A 26,522-nucleotide genomic window follows, 5' to 3' on the forward strand; every position below is an offset into this window, starting at 1 on the left:
TTTTCAATATGCTATCTAGGTTGGTCATAACGTTCCTTCCAAGGAGTAAGCGTCTTTTAATTTCATGGCTGCAGTCACCATCTGCAGTGATTTTGGAGCCCCAAAACACGAAGTCTGACAGTGTTTCCACAGTTTCCCCATCTATTTCCCATGAAGTGATGGGACCAGATGCCATGATCTTCGTTTTCTGAATGTTGAGCTTTAAGCCAACTTTTTCACTCTCCTCTTTCACTTTCATCAAGAGGCTTTTTAGTTCCTCTTCACTTTCTGCCATAAGGGTGGTGTCATCTGCATATCTGAGGTTATTGCTATTTCTCCCAGTAATCTTGATTCCAGCTTGTGCTTCTTCCAGCCCAGCATTTCTCATGATGTACTCTGCATATAAGTTAAATAAGCAGGGTGACAATATACAGCCTTGACGAACTCCTTTCCCTATTTGGAACCAGTCTCTTTATCCATGTCCAGTTCTAACTGTTGCTTCCTGACCTGCATACAGATTTCTCAGGAGGCAGGTCAGGTGGTCTGGTATTCCCATCTCTTTCAGAATTTTCCACAGTTTATTGTGATTAGACGGTAAAATGTCTGTCTACACTGCAGGAGACCAGGTTCAATCCCTGAGTTGGGAAGATCCCCTAGAGAAGGAAATGGCAATCCACTCCAGGATTATTGCCTGGAAAATCCCATGGACAGAGGAGCCTAGTAGGCTACAGTCTGGGGGTTCAAAGAGTCGGACATAACTGAGCAACTTCACTTTCACTTTCACTTTCACTATTGTGATCCACAGTCAAAGGCTTTGGGATAGTCAGTAAAGCAGAAATAGATGTGTTTCTGAAACTCTCTGGCTTTTTCCATGATCCAGCGAGTGTCGGCAATTTAACCTCTGGTTCCTCTGCCTTTTCTAAAACCAGCTTCAACATCTGGAAGTTCGCGGTTCACATATTGCTGAAGCCTGACTTGGAGAATTTTGAGCATTACTTTACTAGTGTGTGAGATGAGTGCAATTGTGCAGTAATTTGAGCATTCTTTGGCATTGCCTTTCTTTGGGATTGGAAAGAAAACTGATCTTTTCCAGTCCTGTGGCCACTGCTGAGTTTTCCAAATTTGCTGGCATATTGAGTGCAGCACTTTCACACCATCATCTTTCAGGATTTGAAATAGCTCAACTGGAATGCCATCACCTCCACTAGCTTTGTTCGTAGTGATGCTTTCTAAGGCCCGCTTGACTTCACATTCCAGGATGTCTGGCTCTAGGTTAGTGATCACACCATTGTGATTATCTTGGTTGTGAAGATCTTTTTTGTATAATTCTTTTGTGTATTCTTGCAACCTTTTCTTAATATCTTCTGCTTCTGTTAGGTCCACACCATTTCTGTCCTTTTTTGAGCCCATCTTTGCATGAAATATTCCCTTGGTATCTCTAATTTTCTTGAAGAGATCTCTAGTCTTTCCCATTCTATTCTTTTCCTCTACTTCTTTGCATTGATCCCTGAGGAAAGCTTTCTTATCTTTCCTTGCTATTCTTCAGAACACTGCATTCAGATGCTTATATCTTTCCTTTTCTCCTTTGCTTTTCATTTATCTTCTTTTCACAGCTATTTGTAAGGCCTCCTCAGACAGCCATTTTGCTTTTTTGCATTTCTTTTCCATGGGGATGGTCTTGATCCCTGTCTCCTCTACAGTGTCACGAACCTCCGCCCATAGTTCATCAGGCACTCTGTCTATCAGATCTAGGCCCTTAAATCTATTTCTCAATTCCACCGTATAATCATAAGGGATTTGATTTAGGTCATACCTGAATGGTCTAGCGGTTTTCCCTGCTTTCTTCAATTTGAGTCTGAATTTGGCAATAAGGAGGTCATGATCTGAGCCACAGTCAGTTCCTGGTCTTGTTTTTGTTGACTGTATAGAGCTTCTCCATCTTTGGCTGCAAAGAATAGAATCAGTCTGATTTCAGTGTTGACCATCTGGTGATGTCCATGTGTAGAGTCTTCTCTTGTGTTGTTGGAAGAAGGTGTTTGCTATGGCCAGTGCACTTTCTTGGCAAAACTCTATTAGTGTTTGCCCTGCTTCATTCCGTATTCTAAGGCCAAATTTGCCTGTTACTCTAGGTGTTTCTTGACTTCCTACTTTTGCATTCCAATCCCGTATAATGAAAAGGACATCTTTTTTGGGTGTTAGTTCTAAAAGGTCTTGTAGGTCTTCATAGAACCGTAAAACTTCAGCTTCTTCAGCATTACTGGTTGGGGCACAGGCTTGGATTACTCTGATATTGAATGGTTTACCTTCAAAGCGAACCAAGATCATTCTGTCGTTTTTGAGATTGCATTCAAGTACTGCATTTCGGACTCTTTGGTTGACCTTTATGGCTACTCCATTTCTTCTAAGGAATTCCTGCCCGCGGTAGTAGATATAATGGTCATCTGAGTTAAATTCACCCATTCCAGTCCATTTTAGTTCACTGATTCCTAGAATGTCGATGTTCACTCTTGCCATCTCTTGTTTGACCACTTCCAATTTGCCTTGATTCATGGACCTGACATTCCAGGTTCCTACACAATATTGCTCTTTACAGCATCGGACTTTGCTTCTATCATCAGTCACCATTCACAACTGGGTATTGTTTTTGCTTTGGCTCCATGCCTTCATTCTTTCTGGAGTTATTTCTCCACTGATCTCCAGTAGCGTGTTGGACACCTATTGACCTCGGGAGTTCTTCTTTCAGTATCCTATCATTTACCTTTTCATACTGTTCATGGGGTTCTCAAGGCAAGAATACTGAAGTGGTTTGCCATTTCCTTGTCTAGTGGACCGCATTCTGTCAGACCTCTCCACCATGACCCGACCATCCTGGGTGGCCCCACGGCCATGACTTAGTTTCATTGAGTTAGACAAGGCTGTGGTCCTAGTGTGATTAGATTGACTAGTTTTCTGTGAGTATGGTTTCAGTGTGTCTGCCCTCTGATGCCCTCTTGCAACACCTACCATCTTAGTTAGGTTTCTCTTACCCTGGACGTGGATTATCTCTTCAAGGCTGCTCAAGCAAAGCGCATCGCTGCTCCTTACCTTGGATGAGGGGTATCTCCTCACCGTCGCCCCTCCGGACCCGAACGTGGAATAACTCCTCTAGGCCCTCCTGCACCTGCGGAGCCACCGCTCCCTGGTCGTGGGGTTTCTCCTCCTGGGAGTTGCCCCTGGCCTTGGGTGGGGGTTAGCTCGTCTCAGCTGCTCCTTCGCTCTGGCAGTCTGGTACTCTCAGCCACTGGCCCTGACCTCGGACGTGGGGTAGCTCCTCCCAGCCACCGCCCCTGACCTCGGATGCAGGGTAGCTCCTCTAAGCCATTCCTGTGCCATAGCAGCCTGGCACTCTTGGCTGCTGCCCCTGACCTCGGACGTGAGGTAACTCCTCTTGGCCGCTGCCCCTCGGGCATGGGGTCCTCTTGTCTTCTGCCCGTGACCTCGGATGTTGGGTAGCTCCTCTCGGCCACTCTCTGTGCACTGTTGCAATCGCCCATGCTCTGTGTGCCGTCACAGCTGCTCGAGCTCCTTGGAGGTTGTTTAAATGGCAAGTGGGACAAGAGGAGACCACCTGTCTTATAGTTGTTTGGAAGCCTGTTCCTCTGAAGGACCTTTCTTGTAGTCTTTGGAGGGCCTTTTCTCCTAAATGAGTAGTGGCATGTATGGAGTTAACCAAATTCCACTGGATGTTCCCAGGTAGAAAAAGGAGTCCCTCCTTTTGCAACCACCCCATATGATCTTCTTGAAAGCCCTCACTCTTAGCTTTAAGAGTCTCACCTTCAGTATATGAAGGGGTTTTGGCAAATTGGTCTGTGGAACTAGGGTGGCAACCCCTATTAGGTCATGGTTCTGTAATGCTGCTCTCCTAGCTGCCTGATCAGCTGCTTGGTTCCCTCATGCCAGTTCTCTGCTCCCTTTTTGGTGTCCTTTACAGTGGGAGACTGAAACCTCAGTGGGCAGATGGACTGCCTCCAGGAGTCAAAGAAGCTGATCACCATATTTGACTGGGGCCTTCTTTCCAAATAGCAGCATGTGCATGTAGCACCAGAAAGTAATACTTGGAATCAGTGTAAAAGGCTATTCTTTTTCCTTTTCCCAGCTCTAAAGCTTGAGTCAGGGCTATGAGCTCAGCTAATTGGGCTGAAGTACCTGGTGGCAGAGGCTTAGCCTCTGTGGTCTCAAAATTGGAGACTGCTGCATACCCAGCTCTTCTTTTTCCATGCAAGACAAAGCTGCTTTCATCAGTATACCAGATATCCTCAGGATTGGTCACAGGATCTTCTGACAATCCCTCTCAAGGTTTTGTCCAGTGGTCCAAGGTTTCTTAACCAGAGGTCTTCTGGAATCTGAGACTGGGCCACGTGACCTTTTTGCTGAGTTTGTTTTTCGCTGTCCTGGTTTCCAGCACGATGAGCCTTCCCCTGTGCTAGGTTTCTTCGCCTTCCAATTCTAGCGTGGGAGCTTCACTGAGTTGGGCTCCTGCTGTGCTTGGCCTCTTCCACGCAGAGGTTATTTCAGCCAGGTTAAACCCAAGTCACGGCACCATGGATGTCACGGAAGTGTATGTTCCTCAGTTCTTTGTCTCATCACAACAAAGATTTGGAGTGACAGACATTAAAGCCCTCGACGCATCACAGCTCTTGGGTCTTGGACAAACCATGTTATAGCTCTTAGGCAAATCAGTGTTACAGCTCTATTTTATTTAGAAGATAGCAGGAGAATCCATCCTCGAAGCATAAAGGCATGCCAACCCAAAGACTCAAAGAGAAGAGAGTGGAGGAGTGCACAAGGGAGGGAGGGAGAGAGAGAGAAGGGGAGAGAGAGAGAGAGAGAGCACACATGTGGGAGAGTGCATCTATTTCTGCTTTATTGACTATGCCAAATCCTTTTACTGTGTGGATCACAATCAACTGTGGAAAACTCTGAAAGAGATGGGAATACAAGACCACCTAACCTGCCTCTTGAGAAATCTGTATGCAGGTCAGGAAGCAACAGTTAGAACTGGACATGGATAAAGAGACTGGTTCCAAATAGGAAAGGGAGTACGTCAAGGCTGTGTATTGTCGCCCTGCTTATTTAACTTATATGCAGAGTACATCATGAGAAACGTTGGGCTGAAAGAAGCACAGGCTGGAATCAAGATTGCCGGGAGAAATATCAATAACCTCAGATATGCAGATGACACCACTCTAATGGCAGAAAGTGAAGAAGAACTAAAAAGCCTCTTGATGAAAGTGAAAGAGAAGAGTGAAAAAGTTGGCTTAAAGCGCAACATTCAGAAAACGAAGATCATGGCATCTGGTCCCATCACTTCATGGGAAATAGATGGGGAAACAGTAGAAACAACGTCAGACTTCATGTTTGGGGGCTCCAAAATCACTGCAGATGGTGACTGCAGCCATGAAATTAAAAGACGCTTATTCCTTGGAAGAAAAGTTATGACCAACCTAGATAGCATATTGAAAAGCAGAGATATTACTTTGCAAACAAAGCTCCGTCTAGTCAAGGCTATGGTTTTTCCAGTGGTCATCTATGGATGTGACAGTTGAACTGTGAAGAAGGCTGAGCACTGAAGAATTGATGCTTTTGAACTGTGGTGTTGGAGAAGACTCTTGAGAGTCCCTTGGACTGCAAGGAGATCCAACCAGTCCATTCTGAAGGAGATCAGCCCTGGGATTTCTTTGGAAGGAATGATGCTAAAGCTGAAACTCCAGTACTTTGGCCACTTCATGTGAAGAATTGACTCATTGGAAAGGACTCTGATGCTGGGAGGGACTGGGGGGCAGGAGGAGAAGGGGACGACAGAGGATGAGATGGCTGGATGGCATCACTGACTCGATGGACATGAATCTGAATGAACTCCGGGAGTTGGTGATGGACAGGGAGGCCTGGCGTGCTGTGATTCATGGGGTCGCAAAAAGTTGGACATGACTGAGCGACTGAACTGAATTGAACTGAAAGACAATTTGGTCCAATTCAGCCATTATTGAAGTTGTATGTATACAGACTGTACTATCTCAATCCAAGCATTGTTAAAGAAGATTGCTTCTCAATGATTCTGAGCCAATGATTCAGAGCAATGTGGTAGACATTCCAACTGAACCAAGAACTGGGAGCAATATAAGAAAAGAATGTTTTGTTTAGAAAAGAATAAAGTCTAGGAAAATTGATAAGCCCTCTGTATCTCCATGTTTTGTACATAAAATTATTTTTATCTATTTAAATAAACTATGTCTTTATTTTTTTAAGTGCTGATTTTACAGGAAAATAAGCTAGGCATTCAGTTCTAATTAAAACATTAGACAAAATTGCACTGTAGCTTGGTGTGTGCATGGCTGATGTGAAGAATTATTATAACAACTTAACTCATATACAGGTGCCTGATGGACCTGTAGTATGCAAGATGCGACTGCCTGGATGTAGGTTTTCTCTGCCAAGGGCTACAGGCCAGGGTCTACTTATCAGTCCAGAAGGTTGGAGATGTTTTTGTTGAAGCTTTACTCAATATTCTTCTATTGAATAGTAACATCTTTTCTTTATTTGAAAATGTATCATATAATACCTCATGTACTACAGTGCTTTTATTCAGGATGGATCCAAGTTTTGGAAATCCTGAAACTCATATTATTTTTGTAATCCTCATTAACAGAATAGAAAATTATAAATACAAAATTAGGCATTAAAGAGAATATTTGTTTATAATGAGAAAATAAACTTAAACATATTATACATTTAAAGAAGCTGGAAAAAGTATCACAAAGTCCAGTAAAATATCATATTTCTGTTAACTCCCTGTCATACCTCTATCATATTTGTTTCCAGCATTTTTGACTACATGTTCTTTGATCAACTTTGTAATGCCATTTGTATAGAGAGATTAAAATGATGATTCAGGCTTTCTTCTGATTGATTTACATTTAAATTTATTATTGATAGTCAGGATGCATAAAACATGCAGCTCTACATACAGATGTACCCTGTTTCCAGTACTGATTGAAAAAGGAATTCTCTTTTGTACAATTCCTTTCAAAAAAAAAAAAAAACAACCATCTGGTTTTTGCTCCTTATCAAGTATGTTTCTGAGAGAAAAGACGTTCTATTTTGACTTTGTCTATGGTAATAGACTCTTATGTTCACTATGCTCAGAATTAGGTCTGAACATTTCACTGCCCACACGTTTCTCTTGTTGAGAACAGTTGAATGTGTTTCTGTTGTGATATGTCCTTTGACCATACCTAGAACAGTTTCAATAATTAAAATGTCTAATCTTGTGTAGAGGTCAACTCTGTGAACTCCATCCAAGCTAGAGCTCATACTTGCTTGAGGCTTGGAAGTCTGCAGAGTGGGCAGGGGCCTCATATTTTTGATAAGATCTAATTTCTGACCCCTCCAGGGTTGTGCCCCAGGGTGATAGAAAACACGCTACTTGCCTGGCTGCAGGTATCACTTTGGTGTTGGGTGTTTTACTTGTGCTTTGCAGTCAAGGCTATGGCTTTTCCTGTGGTCATATACGGATGTGAGAGTTGGACTGTGAAGAAGGCTGAGCGCTGAAGAATTGATGCTTTTGAACTGAACTGTGGTGTTGAAGAAGACTCTTGAGAGTCCCTTGGACTGCAAGGAGATCCAACCAATCCATTCTGAAGGAGATCAGCCCTGGGATTTCTTTGGAGGGAATGATGCTAAAGCTGAAACTCCAGTACTTTGGCCACCTCATGCGAAGAGGAAAAGACTCATTGGAAAAGACTCTGATGCTGGGAGGGATTGGGCGCAGGAGGAGAAGGGGATGACAGAGGATGAGATGGCTGGATGGCATCACGGACTCGATGGACGTCAGTCTGAGTGAACTCCAGGAGTTGGTGATGGAGAGGGAGGCCTGGCGTGCTGCGATTCATGGGGTCACAAAGAGTCAGACACGACTGAGCGAGTGAACTGAACTGAACTTGCTGACATGGGTGATTCTGTATTAACTTGGAGAACTCTCAGAGCATATTGTAATGTAGGATACGCATCCAGGGCAGTCACTTTCAGAGCTTTGTTCTCTGAGCTTCTCAACCACCTCCACTACGATCCTCTTCTAGGTCATTTTACCCCTCCAGGTGTCCTTCTTGGGCAAAGTGTCCTTCAAGTGACTTCATGTCAGTTGCCTCTGTGGAACCATGCTTAGTCCCTGGGAAAGGGGCACTTTGGAAGAGTAAGCTGCTCTCAATGAAACCTCTATTAGGGAATTGCCTGATGGTTCAGTGGTTAGGACTCAGGTCACTCACTGCTATTGCCCCAAGTTCAATCCCTGGTCAGGGAACTAAGATCCTGCAAGCAAGCCATGCAACTTGGCCAACTAAGCAAATGATAGACCTCTTTCTCTCTTGCACTCATCTCAGGTTTTTGAACATACAACCTCTTTCCTGAGTAAGTCCTTTTCTCCCAGACTCCAGAAGATATATGCTGTCTATGATATCCTTGGTGCCAAGCACCTCTCACTTGGCAAGAGATGGGGGAGATAAAACTTCTTTCTGGTACCATGAGATAGAGAGGAGCACCCTAATAGCCTCACAGGAATGCTCTCTTTTTCTCTCCTTTTAGTTGTAGACATTCATAGCCAGTAGAAAGGTGAAGGATTCCTGCTAGCAGAACTGATTTTAAAATCACTTAGTAAGTTCAGTATTGGTGCTTTGGCACATCAGTCTAGATTATAAAGGCATTTGCCATTTTATTCTATTTTCTTCAACTGAAACTAAGATGAAAGCAGTTCCAGCTTAACATCATATCACAGAACATATGTATCTATGTCCATTTTTTCTTTCACTCAATCAACATTATATCAAATATTACTGGCCTGTACTGCTGAAACTTACCTCTGGAAAGCCCCTAGTAAGTATTCCCTTCACCCCTAATTTAATCGCTGTTTTTGTCATCCTCATTGCTCAGGGCTGGACTCTACCCGTCTCTTGTCATAGTTCCATCAATTTCTGACCTAGCACCACATTCGTTGTTACACTCCTTCTTAACCAGGAGTGATAAAGAGTTCTTATGTCATACAACTTACTGAATCTCGGTTTTCTGTGCACTCACAAAGAATGAAATGTTTGGGTGGTGGTGACAGTGGAAACACTAGTGCTGGTGGTGGAGATGTTGGTGAAACTGCTGGTATTTGAAGTGTTGGTGGCTGTAGAGGAAGGAGAGGTGGTCGAGATGGTGGTGATATTCGTGGGAGTGGGGGTAGAGGTGATGATGTAGGGGCAGGTGGTAGAGGTAGCGATGATGGTAGAGGCAGTGGCAGTGGTGGTGATGGGGGTGATGGGCTTGGCAGGGGTGGAGGTAAAGGTGGTGGTGTTTTTGAAGGCAGAGCTGTAACTTGTTAGACTGCAGCAGAATGAACATAAAACAGTCCTGAAGGAATCCTCTGTGCTCAGGGTGCACTGCCAGAGAACACTGTCTCCACTGAGTATGCAGTCACAATAAAATAGTGACAAGCTATAGTAGGAAATGAATTATATATGAAGGAGGGTCAGTAGACAACACAAATGGGAGAATTTGCATCCTAAGACTCAGATTTAATATCTAAAAGAGACCTGGGAAGGAGAGAATTGACATCATGGAAAGAGAGAATATTAAAAAAAGAATGCACTTAGTCTTGAACAGAATGAATGAAAACAAATCCCTAAGTAGATATATTGTAGTGGAGTTTAAACTTTAAAAACAGAGAAAATCAGAAAAACCACTGAGATACATGACAGGTTGGTGAAAGGAGGCAGGTGAGCTTTCAAAGGGCTTTCAAGGTGTGGCTCTTAGAAGATTACCAACTAGAAATTCAAGAAGAAAAATGGAATCAGACCTTACAATTGCCAGGGCAAAACTAACTACTGGGCACAAAAGGTATTTTCAGGCATAGAGATTCTTCAAGTGTGAATGCTAGACAAGTCTCCAATATATATATTCAATATATCTATATATAAACTATAGCTTGAACTTCAGCAAAAAAGAAATTCATCTGAAAAGGAGAGAGTGGAACACTGAAAACTATGATGAAGAAAGAACTCCATGAACATATTGGAAAATCCAAATATGTAGTAAATAATAACATTAAAGACTGATCTGGATAGATTTTTAAAAGGTGGTAAATCTAAAATATTAGGAAGCAATAACTATAGGAGATGATAAGACTTTATAGAGAACAAAGTCTGAGAGTCTTATATTCTGTGGGACCAGAAGTGAGATATCTATTGTGTTAAATAATCGTGTTAAACAGTAGAAAATAATCTCTCAAAGAATACAAATGGGATATGTAGCTTCCAAACCAGCTGGAATAATATGGGAACAAAGAAAAGTTATTAATAAAATGGAAATCGGGGAAGGAGATGGGCAAGGAAGCCAAGAATATGTTGGTAAGTAAACATGTAACAATCATGCCAACGTGATTGGTGGGCAACAGCAAGGACAGGTGTGGGATGCGGGAGGCTGTCTCATACAGTACCTGGGTAAATCCCAGTTCACTGTAATATGGTGGTCCTGGAGCCTCACGGAGGGGCAGAAAGGAAAGGCCCATGAGACACAGCAATGTGCAGATTCATTTGCCCATCACATGAGTTTGACTCACATCTCCTCTCAATACAACCATCCTTTCTTCCAGCTCTTGTCCTTTTTACCAACCAGCACATTGCCTCTGGGCATCTCGGCAGACCCTTCAGGGTCCAGTCTATTATTGCTGGGTCCACAATCAGTTTAGATTGATGGATAATTAAGCCAGTCTGACCCAAGACAGCATGGTGTGTTTTCCATTTTTCAGAGGAGATGAGCCACAGACAACATAAATTGACTGTCTATTCTCTGTTCATCTCTGATTTCTGGGGGGCTGTACCACCCATGAAGTTTCAGAAATGTATGCCAAATGTGGATGAAAAGCAAAGAACTGTAGAGCCTTTGGTGAGGGAAGCCTGTGAGAGAAATGGATTTTTTTCTCCTCACATTTTCAAGTAGTTATAGAATTTTTTTTGAAAAAATTTTTAAACACATGAATTCTATAACCCAGATAAGGTACAATCTGTTCCTGTTTTAGGATGCCATTTGAAATCTATTCCATGCTGGGTTCATTTCATCTTATCTATTTGTTTCTTTCCTTTGAAAAGAGCCAAAACAGAGGCTGAAATAAGCACTTCTCTGCCTGACCCTCTTTTCTTGCCTTGCAGAAGATAGGTCCTGCAGGGTGGTGTGAAAAGAAAAGAAACTCAACCTTCAGTGGAAAGAAGTTAGACTCCTGGGGAGAACTCTGAGGTGGATTTAAAGGGACAGCCTTGACAAACATCTGTAGGTTCTGAGTGATCCACCACAGTGACTGAAGGCACACAGCACTGGGGGTACATGGTAATTAAGGCCCTGGAGGAAGCTCTCCATGTCAGCTCCCTTTCAGCATTTCCATACGAGCCCCACTGGCCTTCCCTGTGCTCCTGCCTGCCTGGAGGACTCAACAATTTGCTCTTTCCCCAGAGACAACCCACAAGCTTCTCCATCATAAGCCTTAAATTTCTCTCTTGCATGCCCTTGTTCTCTCCCTCCTTTCCTCCCTCCCTCCCTTCCTTTAAATTGTATTTTATCATGGTAAAACCAGTTAACACAGGAGTTCCCTTTTAATGCACTTTCCACTGTACAATACAGTCGCTGTCTCAGGCATGAAGCTGTTCAGCCCGTCTCCAGAACTCATTCATCCTGCTTGCCTGAAATTTTATGCCTCTTGCTTAGAGATTCCCCATTCCCCCACCAGCACCCAAGGGCCTGGAAGCCACCATTCCACTCTTTGATTCTATGAATTTGACTACTTTAGATCCCTCATGTAAGTAGAACATGTAACATTTGTCCTTCTGTTACTGGCTTATTTCACTGAGCATAGTGTCCTCAAGTTTCATCCTTGTGGTTACATATTGCAGAATTTCCTTATTTTTTAAGGCTGGATAATATTCCATGTATCTATTTACCACATTTTCTTTATCTACCCATCTGCTGATGGGCATTTAGGTTGTTTCCACACTGTGGCTGTTGTGAACAGTGCTGCAGTGAACAAGGTGTATAGAAATCTCTTCAACATCCTGTGGAGAGGGACTTCCCTGGTGGTCCAATGGTTAAGAGTCTACCTTGTAATGCAGGGGACACAGGTTTGATTCCTGGTTGGGGAACGAAGATCCCATATGCTTATGATCAACTAAGCCTGCAAGCCTTAATTACTGGGCCTGCAAGCCACAATTAGAGTATAAGTGTGCTGCAACAAAAGCTCTTCATAATGTAGCAAAAGATTCCACATGCTGCAACTAAGACCTGATGCAGCCAAGTAAATATTAAAAAAAAAAAAGACCCTATTGAGAACAGTATGGGGGTTCCTCAGAGGATTCAAAATAGAACCACCATGCGATCCAGCAATCACACTTCTGGGTAATTAATCCTCTTCATTTTTTGTGTCTAAGCACATTTTCAAAATATCTTCATTTTTTTCTCCATAAGAAATGCCTCATACTTAAAAAAAAAATTATTGTTTAGTATTATGGCTGTTTTTCGAGCTCCTACTTAACATCTTCATAATACAGCCTCAGCTGGGAGCTTGTGAGGAACTGAGGAATACAGCACCCAGCCAGCCCACCCTGACAAAGTCTACATTTTCACATTCATTTCACTGAATCTACCTCTAAGAAGGAAAACCCTCAGATCTAAAATAGTTGGCTGGTGCTCATTAAGCTACGACTGCTTTCTCTGTATTTTGAAAGGGACCTAGAAATTCCTGCACTGTTTTCTTTTTGATTTGTGGTCTCTCTTCTGGCTGTTTAGGAAGGAGCTGGCCATAGGCACTTTGCTTGCATATTGGCCAATTAGTTCCCCATCCTCCACATTATGCTCCTGATTTCCTCAAGGCAATCATGCCATTAGCCTCCACACAGTCAATAAAAAATAACATCAGGCCATTGAATAGAGAGGGTGAGCAGGAAACTCCTCTCCACAGGGCTGTCTTCATTTCCCTGCAGAACAGTGTCAACATAATTACAGAGCTGGCTGTGCATTACAAGCACGTCTGCTGACTTGAGTCCTTTTGTCCCTTTTGAATTCTACAGGTAGTCGGAGCATATAGTGTGTATCATACAGGACTTTTTCCCTTTTGGACGAGAGTGCTTACAGAAAATTTGCCAGCTCCATTGCTGGCAATAAAAGCACATTTTTCACTGTGTCTCGCAAATGATACAGTCCCCAATTCTCTCCTAAGCGCCAAATATAGAGAGAACAGGCCAAGCCAAGATAAGCAGATGTCTTTCCCCCAAATCCCAAACAATGTATTGAAGCTCTGGAACTTAACAGCAAAGTATGTGATGGCTAGAGTATTACTCCTGTCAGATTCTCTGTTTATAGACCTGGGCAGGGGACATATACCCCTTATTGTATGTGATATATGCACACCTTAAATACTCTTTTTTTAATTTAAATGTTTGCCATTAAATTATTTTGCAAATGGGGAGCTTGTTACTGAAATAAATCTTATGATAACATCTCTTTATAAAGCAATACATCTTTTATGTTTATTTGACTGTAAAATTAATAAAAGAAAATTTCGAGAAGTGTCAAAATTATAAAAACTAATCATCTGACATCTCCTAATTCAGATGGGACTCATCTCAGTTATGCTTTTTTCCCTAGCTTCTGTGTACTAGATGTACATATTTTACTTAACTGAAATGATGCATTGATTAGTATCAGGTTTTACTTTTCTCCACTGCATTTCATTATATCGCAAATGGCATCCATTTTTTTCACTATTATACGTCGACCTTGTTCTGTGGGAGTAAATGTGATGAAGAGTTTGAACCCCCAAACTTCCTCACCTGTAATTAGTTCCTAACAGAAGCAATGGGTCAGCACGGTCATTTCATGCACATACTGACAATACTCAGCAGGGAACCAGGATGATATGTAGGAAACATTTGGCTGCAAATGAAAAGACCTCCCGTCCTTTTTAAGTCTTTTGTAAAATAAGCTTCTTAAATTCCCAAGAGAATTATGCTAGGCCAGAGAATCCCTTTATTGTTATCAACACATAATATCTCATGTCCTATCTCAATGTTTATAATTTTTATATTTTGAGTTTATTTCAATGGGCCAGTGGCTGTGGCATAATGCTTTCTAGTTCCTGTTTGTATGCCTTCCTCTGGTTCATAAGAATGGCCTCTTATGAACCTTCCCATTTGGTATCTTCTATGTGGAATGCACATGAGTCAGGTAATTTTCACAGAGCTGGATATTTAGAAACCAATGTGGCAAACACAGTGCAGTTACTGTTTTGTTGCTAAATTGAGATTTAAGTGCTGATTTCCTGTAAAAGATCCCAAAGTGGGAAAAAAATTCCAAGAGCTTCCCTGGTGGTTCAGTGGTAAAAAGTCCTGTGGGTTTGATCCCTGGTCTGTGGGGAGGATCCCATATGCCATGGGGCAGCTAAGCTTGTGAGTCAGAACTACTGAGCCAGTGCTTCAGAGCCCCTGAGCCTCAACAAAAGAAACCTCATTGCTCAGTCAACGGGTAGCCCGAGCACCACAACTAAGAATAGCCCCCAACTGCCACAGCTAGAGAAAGCCCCCATGCAGCACAAAGACCCAGTACAGCCAATAAATAAATAAGTAAATGAGAATATCCACACTCTTGCATTGGCCATTGGGAGTTAATGTGTGAGGGGCACTTCAACCAGACTTCCTACAGAGGGGAGCCAATTAAAAACAGAAAGACAAGACTCTGGATCTTCTTTGTTGTTGTTTAGCCACTCAGTCATGTCCAACTCCTTGTGACCCCACTGACTGCAGCACTCTAGGTTTCCCTGTCCATCACCAACCTCAGAGCTTGCTCAAACTCATGTCCATCAAGTCGGTGATGCCATCCAATCATCTCATCCTCTGTTGTTCCCTTTTCCTCCTGCCTTCAATCTTTCCCAGCATCAGAGTCTTTCCAGTGAGTTGGCTCTTCACATAAGGTGGCCAAAGTATTAGAGCTTCAACTTCAGCATGGGTCCTTCCAATGAATATTCAGGACTGATTTCCTTTAGGATTGACTGGTTTGATCTCCTTGCCATCCAAGGGACACTCAAGACTCTTCTCCAACACAGCATTTAAAAAGCAACAAGTCTTTGGTGCTCACCCTTCTTTATGGTCCAACTGTCCCATCCATGCATGACCACTGGAAAAACCATAGCTTTGACTATATGTATCTTTGTTGGCAAAGTAATGTCTCTTTCTTTTAATACACTGTCTAGGCTTGTCATGGTTTTTCTTCCAAGGAGCAAGTGTCTTAATTTCATGGCTGCAGTGACATTTAGCAGTGATTTTGGAGCAAAAGAAAATAAAGTCTGTCACTGTGTCCACTGGCTGGCATCACCGACTCAATGGACATGAATTTGAGCAAGCATGATTTTTGTTTTTTGAATGTTGAGTTTTATGCCAGCTTTTTCACTCTCCTCTTTCACTTTTATCAAGAGACTCTTTAGTTCCTCTTGGCTTTCTGCCATAAGGGTGGTGTCATCTGCATATCTGAGGTAAATGATATTTCTCCTGGCAATCTTGATTCCAGCTTGTGCTTCATCCAACATTTCTCATGATGTACTCCATATATAAGTTAAATAAATAGGGTGACGATATACAGCCTTCTTTCCATTTGGAACCAGTCCGTTGTTCCATGGCTGGTTTTAAATATTGCTTCTTGACCTGCATAGAGGTTTCTCAGGAGGCAAATGAGATGGTCTAGTATTCCCATCTCTATAAGAGTTTTCTGCAGTTTGTTGTGATCCACACAGTCAAAGGCTTTAGCGTAGTCAATGAAGCAGAAGTAGATGTTTTTCTGGAATTCTCTTGCTTTTTCTATGATTCAACAGATGTTGGCAGTTTGATCTCTGGTACCTCTGCCTTTTCTAAATACAGCAAGAACATCTGGAAATTTTCAGATCACATACTATTGAAGCCTGGCTTGGAAAATTTTCAGCATTACTTTGCTAGCATGTGAAATGAGTGCAATTATTCAGCAGTTTGAGCATTCTTTGGCATTGCCTTTCTTTGGGATTGGAATGAAACCTGACCTTTTCCAGTCCTGTGGTCACTGCTGAGTTTTCCAAATTTGCTGGCGTATTGAGTGCAGCACTTTAACAGCATCATCTGGATCTTCTTCTGAGGTAGTCACTTGCTGGAGGCACTGAAGTGAAGCATCCATGCTCTTCTGTCTATGAGGCAAGTTTGAGCTGCTTTCATCTAATTTAAATCCTTAAGGAAACTGTGTCTTCCTAGGCATGGAATATATGCCTCAGGCAGTGAGCCTCTTGTGGCAGTGGCTCTGAGTATCTTGCCTCTTTTCCTCATTAAGTAGTGGAGTGTTTGTGTGTATATGTGTGTGTGTGTGAGAGAGAGAGACCAAAGGACAGAGATAACACACTTGGAAAAAAGCACACACAAAACAAATGTAGGATTCAACAAAAGTTTCTCAGGAGCACCTAAATCCAAAACTAGAATGCTTCCACAACACCCCAAACCTCCTTCCCGTACCTTCCCTCCTTCAGAAATGATGCTCTACTTAGTTTTCTATTGCTATTATAACAGGTCATAACAAACACAGTGGCTTGAAGTAGCACAAGTTTGTTATCTTATAGTTCTGAAGGTCAGAAGTTCTAAAATCGCAGTGTTGGGAGAACGACCTTCCTGTCTGGAGGCTCTAGGGGAGGATCCATTTCTTTCCTGTTCCAACTTCTAGAGGCCACTTGTATTCCTTGGGTCATAGCTCCTTCTTCATGTGTAAAGCCATTGCCATGTTCAGTTGAGTGTTTCTCACATGACATCATTCTGACTCTTTCTGTTGCAACCTGTTTGATTCTGACTCGGTTACCTCCTTTTTTTTCACATTTTAGGACCCTTGCAATTATATTGGGCCTGTGGAATAATTCAGGAAAATATCCCCAACTATGGCTCCTTAACCACATCCATAGTGTCCCTTTAGCCATATTTATATATGCACAGATGTGGGGAGCTGTGGTTCTGCTAACTGCATTAACACTATCCTAATTTTTTGCATTATAGTTTGTGTTGTCTGAAATTACACTGTAAGCTCTTTTTTGTATCTGCATTTTCCCCCCTCACCATGATGTGAGCTCATTCTGTAACTCTAGTTCACTGACTCATTACTATAGTATTCTACTGTGTAAATACACCACGATTTCTGTATACATTCTAAGCGGACAGATGTCTGAATTGTACCCAGTTCTGTGCTTTTATTTACACTGCACCTTTTGAACCTGTGTTTTGATGTTTCTGTGAGTGGCATTACTAGAGAATGTGGTGAGAGAAAACACCACAACTGATGTGCACATACACCCTGATTTACCTGAGACAGTCCTGACTTATGCCTGTTGTCCTGACATCCTAACTGGTTAGAGCCTCCATTTGCTCTCCAAAATATTCACTAGCCATAGTGAATACTTATTTCCAGCTCAAAGAAATGATGCCAGATAGTTTCCAATCTGATGATAATTTATGCTCCATATCCTACCCAACACTTATGGTCAACCTCTTTTCTATAAATTTGCACTTCCCTGGTTACTAGGGAAGTTGAGAACCTTTTCATACATTACTGTCCATTTGGAACAATAAATCTTTTGGGAAATCCCAGTGTGAATCACTTTACTATTTTTCACTTGACTCATCTGTCTTCTTATTGATTTGTTAGGAGTGCTTTTGATATTCTGGGTATGATTATTTTGTGGGCTACATGAATTACAAATATCTTCTCTCAGTCTTTGGCTTGCTTTTTCACTCAATCTGGTTGTATTTTGAATTATCAATCTTTTCCTGTATGATTAGCCCTTTTTGTGTCCTATTTAGAAAATATTATCTCACTCCCAAGTTCATGAAAACGTCTTCTTTTTTTACTTTCTTGATGATTTATTATTTTGTCTTCTCTACTTAGGTCTACAATATACTGAAACTTGATTCTTGTTTTAGGAGGGTCTACTTTAATTTTTTCTTCAAAAGGTTATGTAGTTGACAGCACCATTTGTTTAAAATATGATCCTTTTTTCATTGTTTTGTATACCAGGTTTTCAAAAATCAAGTGTTACAATATGCATTGGTTTATTTCTCGCCTGTCTATTCTGCTTCATTAGTTTGTCTATCCTCTGTCTTAACTACTTCAGCTTTATAGTAAATTACTAAATGTGCAAAAGGAAATTCTCTCTCATTTTTGTGTTTGTTTTTAGTGTCCTAACTGTTCTTGACTCTTCATTTCCATTTAGATTTCCAAATTATATTATCAATGACCTTCAGGAAATTTGCTGGGATTTTAATTGAGACTGCATAAATCAGTTTAGGAAGAAATTACAATTGTAAGTATTTTTCCAGTGTGAGATTATTTTGAAATAAAAGGGGAAATGTCAGTAATATCTAAAATACTGCAATTCTGGATCACTAAAAGAAATCCTGACTTTTCACACAGATCCACAAATATCATGATGTTGGTATTTAATGCTTGGAAGTCTAGTTTAAGAGTGATTGTACTAAGCCATTTACAGAGCATTGCCCTTAACATTTTTTAAACAAATTAAGAATTTTTTTTTTCTCAATGAAAAAGGAATCTGGAAGTAGACAGCTGCTGACAATGGTTCAGAATTTCCAGGTCACAGTTTGTGTCTCTGTCGTTCTCTTGGTTTTTCTCTCATAGTCACAAGAGTGTTGCCAGGCTCTATGCATCTCAGCTGCATGGCAGGAAAGACAGAGAGGGGGAAATGGTGGCACCAGCAATGTCTGCTCTGTTAATTAGGGATGCTTTTCTCCTCCCACACTATCTGCAACAGGCAAACATGTTCCTCTGCTAGAAAAGTTACCCTTTTGTAGTAGTGGTGAATGAGTGAGACTAGTGGGGAGATGACGTTGAGTGAGCTTCTCCACAGAGTCAGTCTCAGCTTTTAAGATTTGGGCCAGCTCTCTGGTAGACCCCACAAAGAAACATGATATTAGAATGAGTGGTAGTGCTAGGATCACTGAAAACTATCATTTCTTTTTAAGTCTTTAAAAAATTTTTAGACTCTTTTTACCAGAATTGAAAAGTTAAAAGTTTCTTGGTTCTTTATTTAAATTTAATTTGATCCACCAGAAATTTGCATTTGGAATTTGCTTCTGATACTCCAAAAACAGAGAACTTCTTATGTTTACCTCAGTTATTCACCACAAAATCAGCGTAACAGTGTCCTAGATAGAAGAGAGAATCAGTAAACATTTATTGATTTGCATTGATATAGAAGTAGGGCAAGGAAATGATGTCTTTGATAATGAAATTGGATAAAAATGGCCAATGGGAAGCATAAAAACTATATAAAGTGGCAAACAAAACGTAGATCAACTAGTTTCTCAGTGCTTAGGTAATTGATCATCATCATAGTACTTCCCATCTTTTCTCCCCACCTCTCATTTCAATCAAGGATTTGGTCTCATGAAGTAGAGTGGCATCTACTTCAAAGAATAAATCTTCCCTCCACAGATCAGAGTATAAACAGGCAGGACTGGAGTGGGACTGTTCACCCTGGGTTTTCAACATGTTTTTCACACCAGCTTCTGGAGCACAAGGATAATTTAGATTGCATATTCCACAACAACACTGAGAAGGAGTCTTCCTGGTGGTAACATGGAGTCAAGGGTGATATCTCAAAATTCTCTGAGACTTTTCATGAAGTGGATAAATTGATGGTGGTGATTTTAAACTGAGCATGAGTCTGTGGTGAGACAGAATTGATTAATTTTAAAAAGAAGAGAAAGGCCACAAGGAAAGAAGGAGGAAAAGAAGGAAGAGAGGGAAGGATGGAAGAAAGGCGAAAGGAAAAGGGAAAAAAAATCATAGCTTAGAATTGAGGACCTTGACTTCCTTTTCCACTTTCATAAGTAACTGTAAAAACTTTAGGTTGACCTTCCACCTCCCAATGCCTGAGTTGAAGTAGGAGCAGAAGCACTTCTTTTTGAATTTATTCAAAGGAAGCAGTGCCCTGAACTACTTGAAGGATACAGACTGATTGAATGACGTGACTGCATATCCCTATTGTTTTTGCTTTGTATCCCTCTAGTTTAGCCAGATCTTCAGATGTGTTCTATGGGTGCAGGCTGTATTGCTTTATCAAAGATGACCTATTTCTAAGATCTGGGCTATAAGCCAGGGTTTGGTAAAATGTAACTCAAAGGGAAAGAGTCTCATTCCTCCTCTTTGTTTCATTTGGGTCACCTGTAAGTGGCATCTAAGGCAAAGAGAACACATTTATCTGTTGTGCTGCAAGCCTTTGAAATAGAACTAATGAAGATCCCTAGTCTACTTAGGAGCCAATGGTACATTTCCATTACCCAGTCACCCACTGGTTTCTTCCTAAACCAGCCATCTGATTTTTTATTTTTCTTGGCCCTGTATCCCCTTATGCCAGAAAGTGAAGAATAACTAAAAAGCCTCTTGATAAAAGTGAAAGAGGAGAGTGAAAAAGCTGGCTTAATACTCAACATTCAAAAATCGAAGATCATGGCATCTGGTCCCATCACTTCATGTCAAATAGATGGGGAAACAATGGAAACAGTGATAGACTTTATTTTCTTGGACTCCAAAATCACTGCAGATGGTGACTGCAGCCATGAAATTAAAAGATGCTTGCTCCTTGGAAAAAACTCTATGACCAACAGAGACAGCATATTAAAAAGTAGAGATGTTACTTTGCTAACAAGGTCCATCGAGTCAAAGCTATGGTTTTTCCAGTAGTCATGCATGGATGTGAGAGTTGGACTATAAAGAAAGCTACGCACCGAAGAATTGATGGTTTTGAACCATGGTGTTGGAGAAGACTTGAGAGTCCCTTGGACAGTAAGGAGATCAAACCAGTTCATCCTAAAGGAAACCAGTCTTGAATGTTCATTGGAAGGACTGATGCTGAAGCTGAAACTCCAATACTTTGGCCACCTGATGCGAAGAAATGACTCCTTAGGAAAGACGCTGATGCCGGGAAAGACTGAAGGTGGGAGGAGAAGGGGACAACAGAGGATGAGATGGTTGGATGCATCACCGACTCGATGGACATGAATTTGAGCAAGCTCCAGGAGTTGGTGATGAACAGGGAAGCCTGGCGTGCTGCAGTCCATGGGATCACAAAGAGTCAGAAAAGACTGAGCAACTGAACTGAAGTGAACAGGCCCCATATCAAATTTCAAGTTCTCATCCTTCAAGCATTCTTCTCATCCTGTTTTTACCTTTCCTTTCCTCTTCCCATCAATCTCTTGAGTTCAGTGCCCCCTTTTCCCCTGTCTTTGGTCTTTTTTTTCTTCCCCTTCTTCCTCATGGCCCTTCCTCTTGGTTCTCTGTTTTTCTCATTTGCTGTTTAATCTTTTCTCTGTTCGTGTCTTACAGCAGCTAGTATCTTTCATGAACTTTAAAAGAAATGTGGAATCTCAGAATCATCAGAGACCTCTGGAAACATTTAAATCAGCCTCTACCTGGTGCTTTGGAACAAGAACCAAAAGATCATGAAGCTCAGACAAACATCATGTGAAGAGATCACTTCTTTTGGAAGGGTGCTAAGTTTGTTGTTAACATGGCATTTTTCTGAGAGTTATCCAATTAAATCTCATGCTTTTTAAATAAAGAAAGGCAATAGGTATGGGATGTAACATTGACAGATATGGTCATTAAATGATTCAAGCAAATTCCTAATGATTTGATCATTATCATAAGCAACAAGAAACAGTTCTAAGCCAAAAACTTTGTAATTAAATTAGGATAGAGAAGATCTAGGAGGGACCCCAATTGAATTATATTCTGTCACAAGTGACCTGAGGTCACCTTCAGAATTTTACATAGAGATCTTTATATGACTTTTTAAATAATGAGTTAAGACTTCCTACAAGTTATTAAATATACTCACATGATATAGCCTTTATCTATCCTTTGAAATCTTTAGAAAGGTCTGAAATGAACCTGGACTCAGATGGTCCTACTGTCGTTCCAGAGAAAGAAACTTTTTTTCTTTCTTTTTTTAAAAACTGAAGTATAGCTGATTTTTAAAAATTGAAATATAAATCTGATAGAGTGCCTGAAGAACTATGGATGGAGGTTTGTAACAGTGTATAGGAGGCAGGGATCAAGACCATCCCCATGGAAAAGAAATGCAAAAAAGCCAAATGGTTGTCTGAGGAGAAAAGAGAAATGAAAAGCAAAGGAGAAAAGGGAAGATATAACCATTTGAATGCAGAATTCCAAAGAATAGCAAGGAGAGACAGAAAGCCTTCCTCAGTGATCAGTACAAAGAAATAGAGGAAAACAATAGAATGGGAAAGACTAGAGATCTCTTCAAGACAATTACAGATACCAAGGGAACATTTCTTGCAAAGATGGGCAAAATAAAGGTCAGAAATGGTATGGACCTAATAGAAGCAGAAGATATTAAGAAGAGGTGGCAAGAATACACAGAAGAACTATACGAAAAAAGATCTTAACGACCCAGACACTCACGATGGTGTGATCACTCACCTAGAGCCAGACATCCTGGAATGTGAAGTCAAGTGGGCCTTAGGAAGCATCACTACGAACAAAGCTAGTAGAGGTGATGGAATTCCAGCTGAACTATTTCAAATCCTGAAAGATGATGCTGTGAAAGTGCTGCACTCAATATGCCAGCAAATTTGGAAAACTCAGCAGTGGCCACAGGACTGGAAAAGGTCAGTTTGCCTTCCAATCCCAACGAAAGGCAATACCAAAGAATGCTCAAACTACCACACGATTGCACTCATCTCACACACTAGTAAAGTAAATCTCAAAATTCTCCAAGCCAGGCTTCAACAATACATGAACCGAGAACATCCAGATGTTCTAGCCGGATTTAGAAAAGGCAGAGAAACCAGAGGTCAAATTGCCAACATCAGTTGGATCATCAAAAAAGCAAGAGAGTTCCAGAAAAACATCTATTTCTTCTTTATTGACTATTCCAAAGCCTTTGTGTGGATCACAACAAACTGTGGAAAACCGCTGGGAGCCGGCATTGGGAATCCCGCCCGTGGCAAAGGTCATGAGGAAGGGGGCCTAGCAAAAAGAAAAGGCTGAGATCAGGCCTCAGGGGTACCCCTGGATTTTCCTGAGCATCTAACCCCCAAAACAAAGTCTGCCTGCTTTATTGTGCTATGCTTTCCACCTACTCTTCTGACATAACAGGGGGCTATTCCCGACAACCTTTCTCCAGTTAACAGTCTCCTGCATATAAAAGGAGTGTCTCAGCTCAAACCCCTCTGATGGCTCTCTAACTTGCCTGACAGAGAGATTTTTACAACTTGTGATTGTTTACAGCCCCCCAACCGTGTGAAGCACACAGATTAAAACATCTTAAAGATATAGAGCTTTTTCTAAAGAGCTTCCCAGGTCAGTAGGTGCCCAATATGCTACTGGAGACAGGGGAGAAATAACTTCAGAAAGAATGAAGGGATGAAGCCAAAGCAAAAACAGTACTCAGCTGTGGATGTGACTGGTAATAGAAGCAAGGTCCAATGCTGTAAAGAGCAATATTGCATAGGAACCTGGAATGTCAGGTCCATGAATCAAGGCAAATTGGAAGTGGTCAAACAAGAGATGGCAAGAGTGAACATCGACATTCTAGGAATCAGTGAACTAAAATGGACTGGAATGGGTGAATTTAACTCAGATGACCATTGTATCTACTACTGTGGGCAGGAATCCCTCAGAAGAAATGGAGTAGCCATCCATGGTCAACAAAAGAGTCCTAAATGCAGGACTTGGATGCAATCTCAAAAAAGACAGAATGATCTCGGTTCGTCTCCAAGGTAAACAAATCAATATCATGGTAATCCAAGTCTATGCCCCAACTGATAACGCTAAAGAAGCTGAAGTTGAATGGTTTTATGAAGACCAAAAGACCTTTTAGAATTAACACCCAAAATGATGTCCTTTTCATTATAGGGGATTGGAATGCAAAAGTAGGAAGTCAAGAAACACCTGGAGTAACAGGCAAATTTGGCCTTGGAATGAGGAATGAAGCAGGGCAAAGACTAGTAGAGTTTTGCCAAGAAAATGCACTGGTCATAGCAAACACCCTCTTCCAACAACACAAGAGAAGACTCTACACATGGACATCACCAGATGGTCAACACCAAAATCAGATTGATTATATTCTTTGCAGCCAAAGATGGAGAAGCTCTATAAAGTCAATGAAAAGAAGACCAGGAGCTGACTGTGGCTCAGATCATGAACTCCTTATTACCAAATTCAGACTTGAAGAAAGTAGGGAAAACTGCTAGACCATCCAGGTATGACCTAAATCAAATCCCTTATGATTATACAGTGGAAATGAGAAATAGATTTAAGGGCCTAGATCTGATAGATAGAGTGCCTGATGAACTATGGAATGAAGTTCGTGACATTGTAGAGGAGACAGGGATCAAGACCATCCCCATGGAAAAGAAATGCAAAAAAGCCAAATGGCTGTCTGGGAAGGCCTTACAAATAGCTCTGAAAAGAAGAGAGGCGAAAAGGAAAGGAGAAAAGATAAGATATAAGCATCTGAATGCAGAATTGCAGAGAATAGCAAGAAGAGAAACAAAAGCCTTCTTCAGTGATCAGTGTAAAGAAATAGAGGAAAAGAATAGAATGGGAAAGACTAGAGATCTCTTCAAGAAAATTAGAGATACCAAGGGAAATTTTCATGCAAAGATGGGCTCGATAAAGGACAGAAGTGGTATGGACTTAACAGAAGCAGAAGATTTAAGAAGAGGTGGCAAGAATACACAGAAGAACTGTACAAAAAAGATCTTCATGACCCAGAAAATCATGATGATGTGATCACTAATCTAGAGCCAGACATCCTGGAATGTGAAGTCAAGTGGGCCTTAGAAAGCATCGCTATGAACAAAGCTAGTGGAGGTGATGGAACTCCAGTTGAGCTATTTCAAATCCTGAAAGATGATGTTGTGAAAGTGCTGCACTCAATATGCCAGCAAAGTTGGAAAACTCAGCAGTGGCCACAGGACTGGAAAAGGTCAGTTTTCATTCCAATCCCAAAGAAAGGAAATGCAAAAGAATGCTGAAACTACCGCACAATTGCACTCATCTCACACACTAGTAAAGTAATGCTCAAGTTTGTCCAAGACAGGCTTCAGCAATACGTGAACCATGAACTTCCTGATGTTCAAGCTGGTTTTAGAAAAGGCAGAGAAACCAGAGATCAAATTGCCAACATCCACTGGATCATGGAAAAAGCCAGAGTGTTCCAGAAAAATATCTCTTTCTGCTTTATTGCCTATGCCAACACCTTTGATTGTATGGATCACAACAAACTGCGGAAAATTCTGAAAGAGATGGGAATACCAGACCACCTCACCTGCCTCTTGAAAAATCTGTATGCAGGTCAGGAAGCAGCAGTTAGAACTGGACATGGAACAACAGACTGGTTCCAAACAGGAAAAGGAGTACATCAAGGCTGTATATTGTCACCCTGCTTATTTAACTTATATGCCAAATATATCATGAGAAACGCTGGACTGGAAGAAACACAAGCTGGAATCAAGATTGCCGGGAGAAATATCAAGAACCTCAGATATGCAGATGACACCACCCTCATGGCAGAAAGTGAAGAGGAACTAAAAAGCCTTTTGATGAAAGTGAAAGTGGAGAGTAAAAATGTTGGCCTAAAGCTCAACATTCAGAAAACGAAGATCATGGCATCTGGTCCCATCACTTCATGGGAAATAGATGGGGAAACAGTGGAAACAGTGTCAGACTTTATTTTGGGGGGCTCCAAAATCACTGCAGATGGTGACTGCTGCCATGAAATTAAAAGACACTTACTCCTTGGAAGAAAAGTTATGACCAACCTAGATAGCATATTCAAAAGCAGAGACATTACTTTGATGACTAAGGTCCATCTAGTCAAGGCTATGGTTATTCCAGTGGTCATGTATGGATGTGAGAGATGGACTGTGAAGAAGGCTGAGAGCTGAAGAATTGATCATTTGAACTGTGGTGTTGGAGAAGACTCTTGAGAGTCCCTTGGACTGCAAGGAGATCCAACCAGTCCATCCTGAACGAGATCAGCCCTGGGATTTCTTTGGAAGGAATGATGCTAAAGCTGAAACTCCAGTCCTTTGGCCACCTCATGCGAAGAGTTGACTCATTGGAAAAGACTCTGATGCTGGAAGGGATTGGGGGCAGGAGGAGAAGGGGACAACAGAGGATGAGATGGCTGGATGGCATCACTGACTCGATGGACGTGAGTCTGAGTGAACTCCAGGAGTTGGTGATGGACAGGGAGGCCTGGCATGCTGCGATTCTTGGGGTTGCAAAGAGCCAGACACAACTGAGCGACTGAACTGAGCTGAAGAATTATATTGGTGATGGGTTTCACTGCTGAGTTAATGACTGGTGCCAAGCCTCCATATTCTTTATCTTTTAGGCACCTGAATGTAATTTCTATATCAATGTAATTAGATATAGAAAAAGGA

This window comes from Budorcas taxicolor, chromosome 21, assembly GCF_023091745.1.
Source record: "Budorcas taxicolor isolate Tak-1 chromosome 21, Takin1.1, whole genome shotgun sequence".
Classification (NCBI taxonomy): Eukaryota; Metazoa; Chordata; class Mammalia; order Artiodactyla; family Bovidae; genus Budorcas; species Budorcas taxicolor.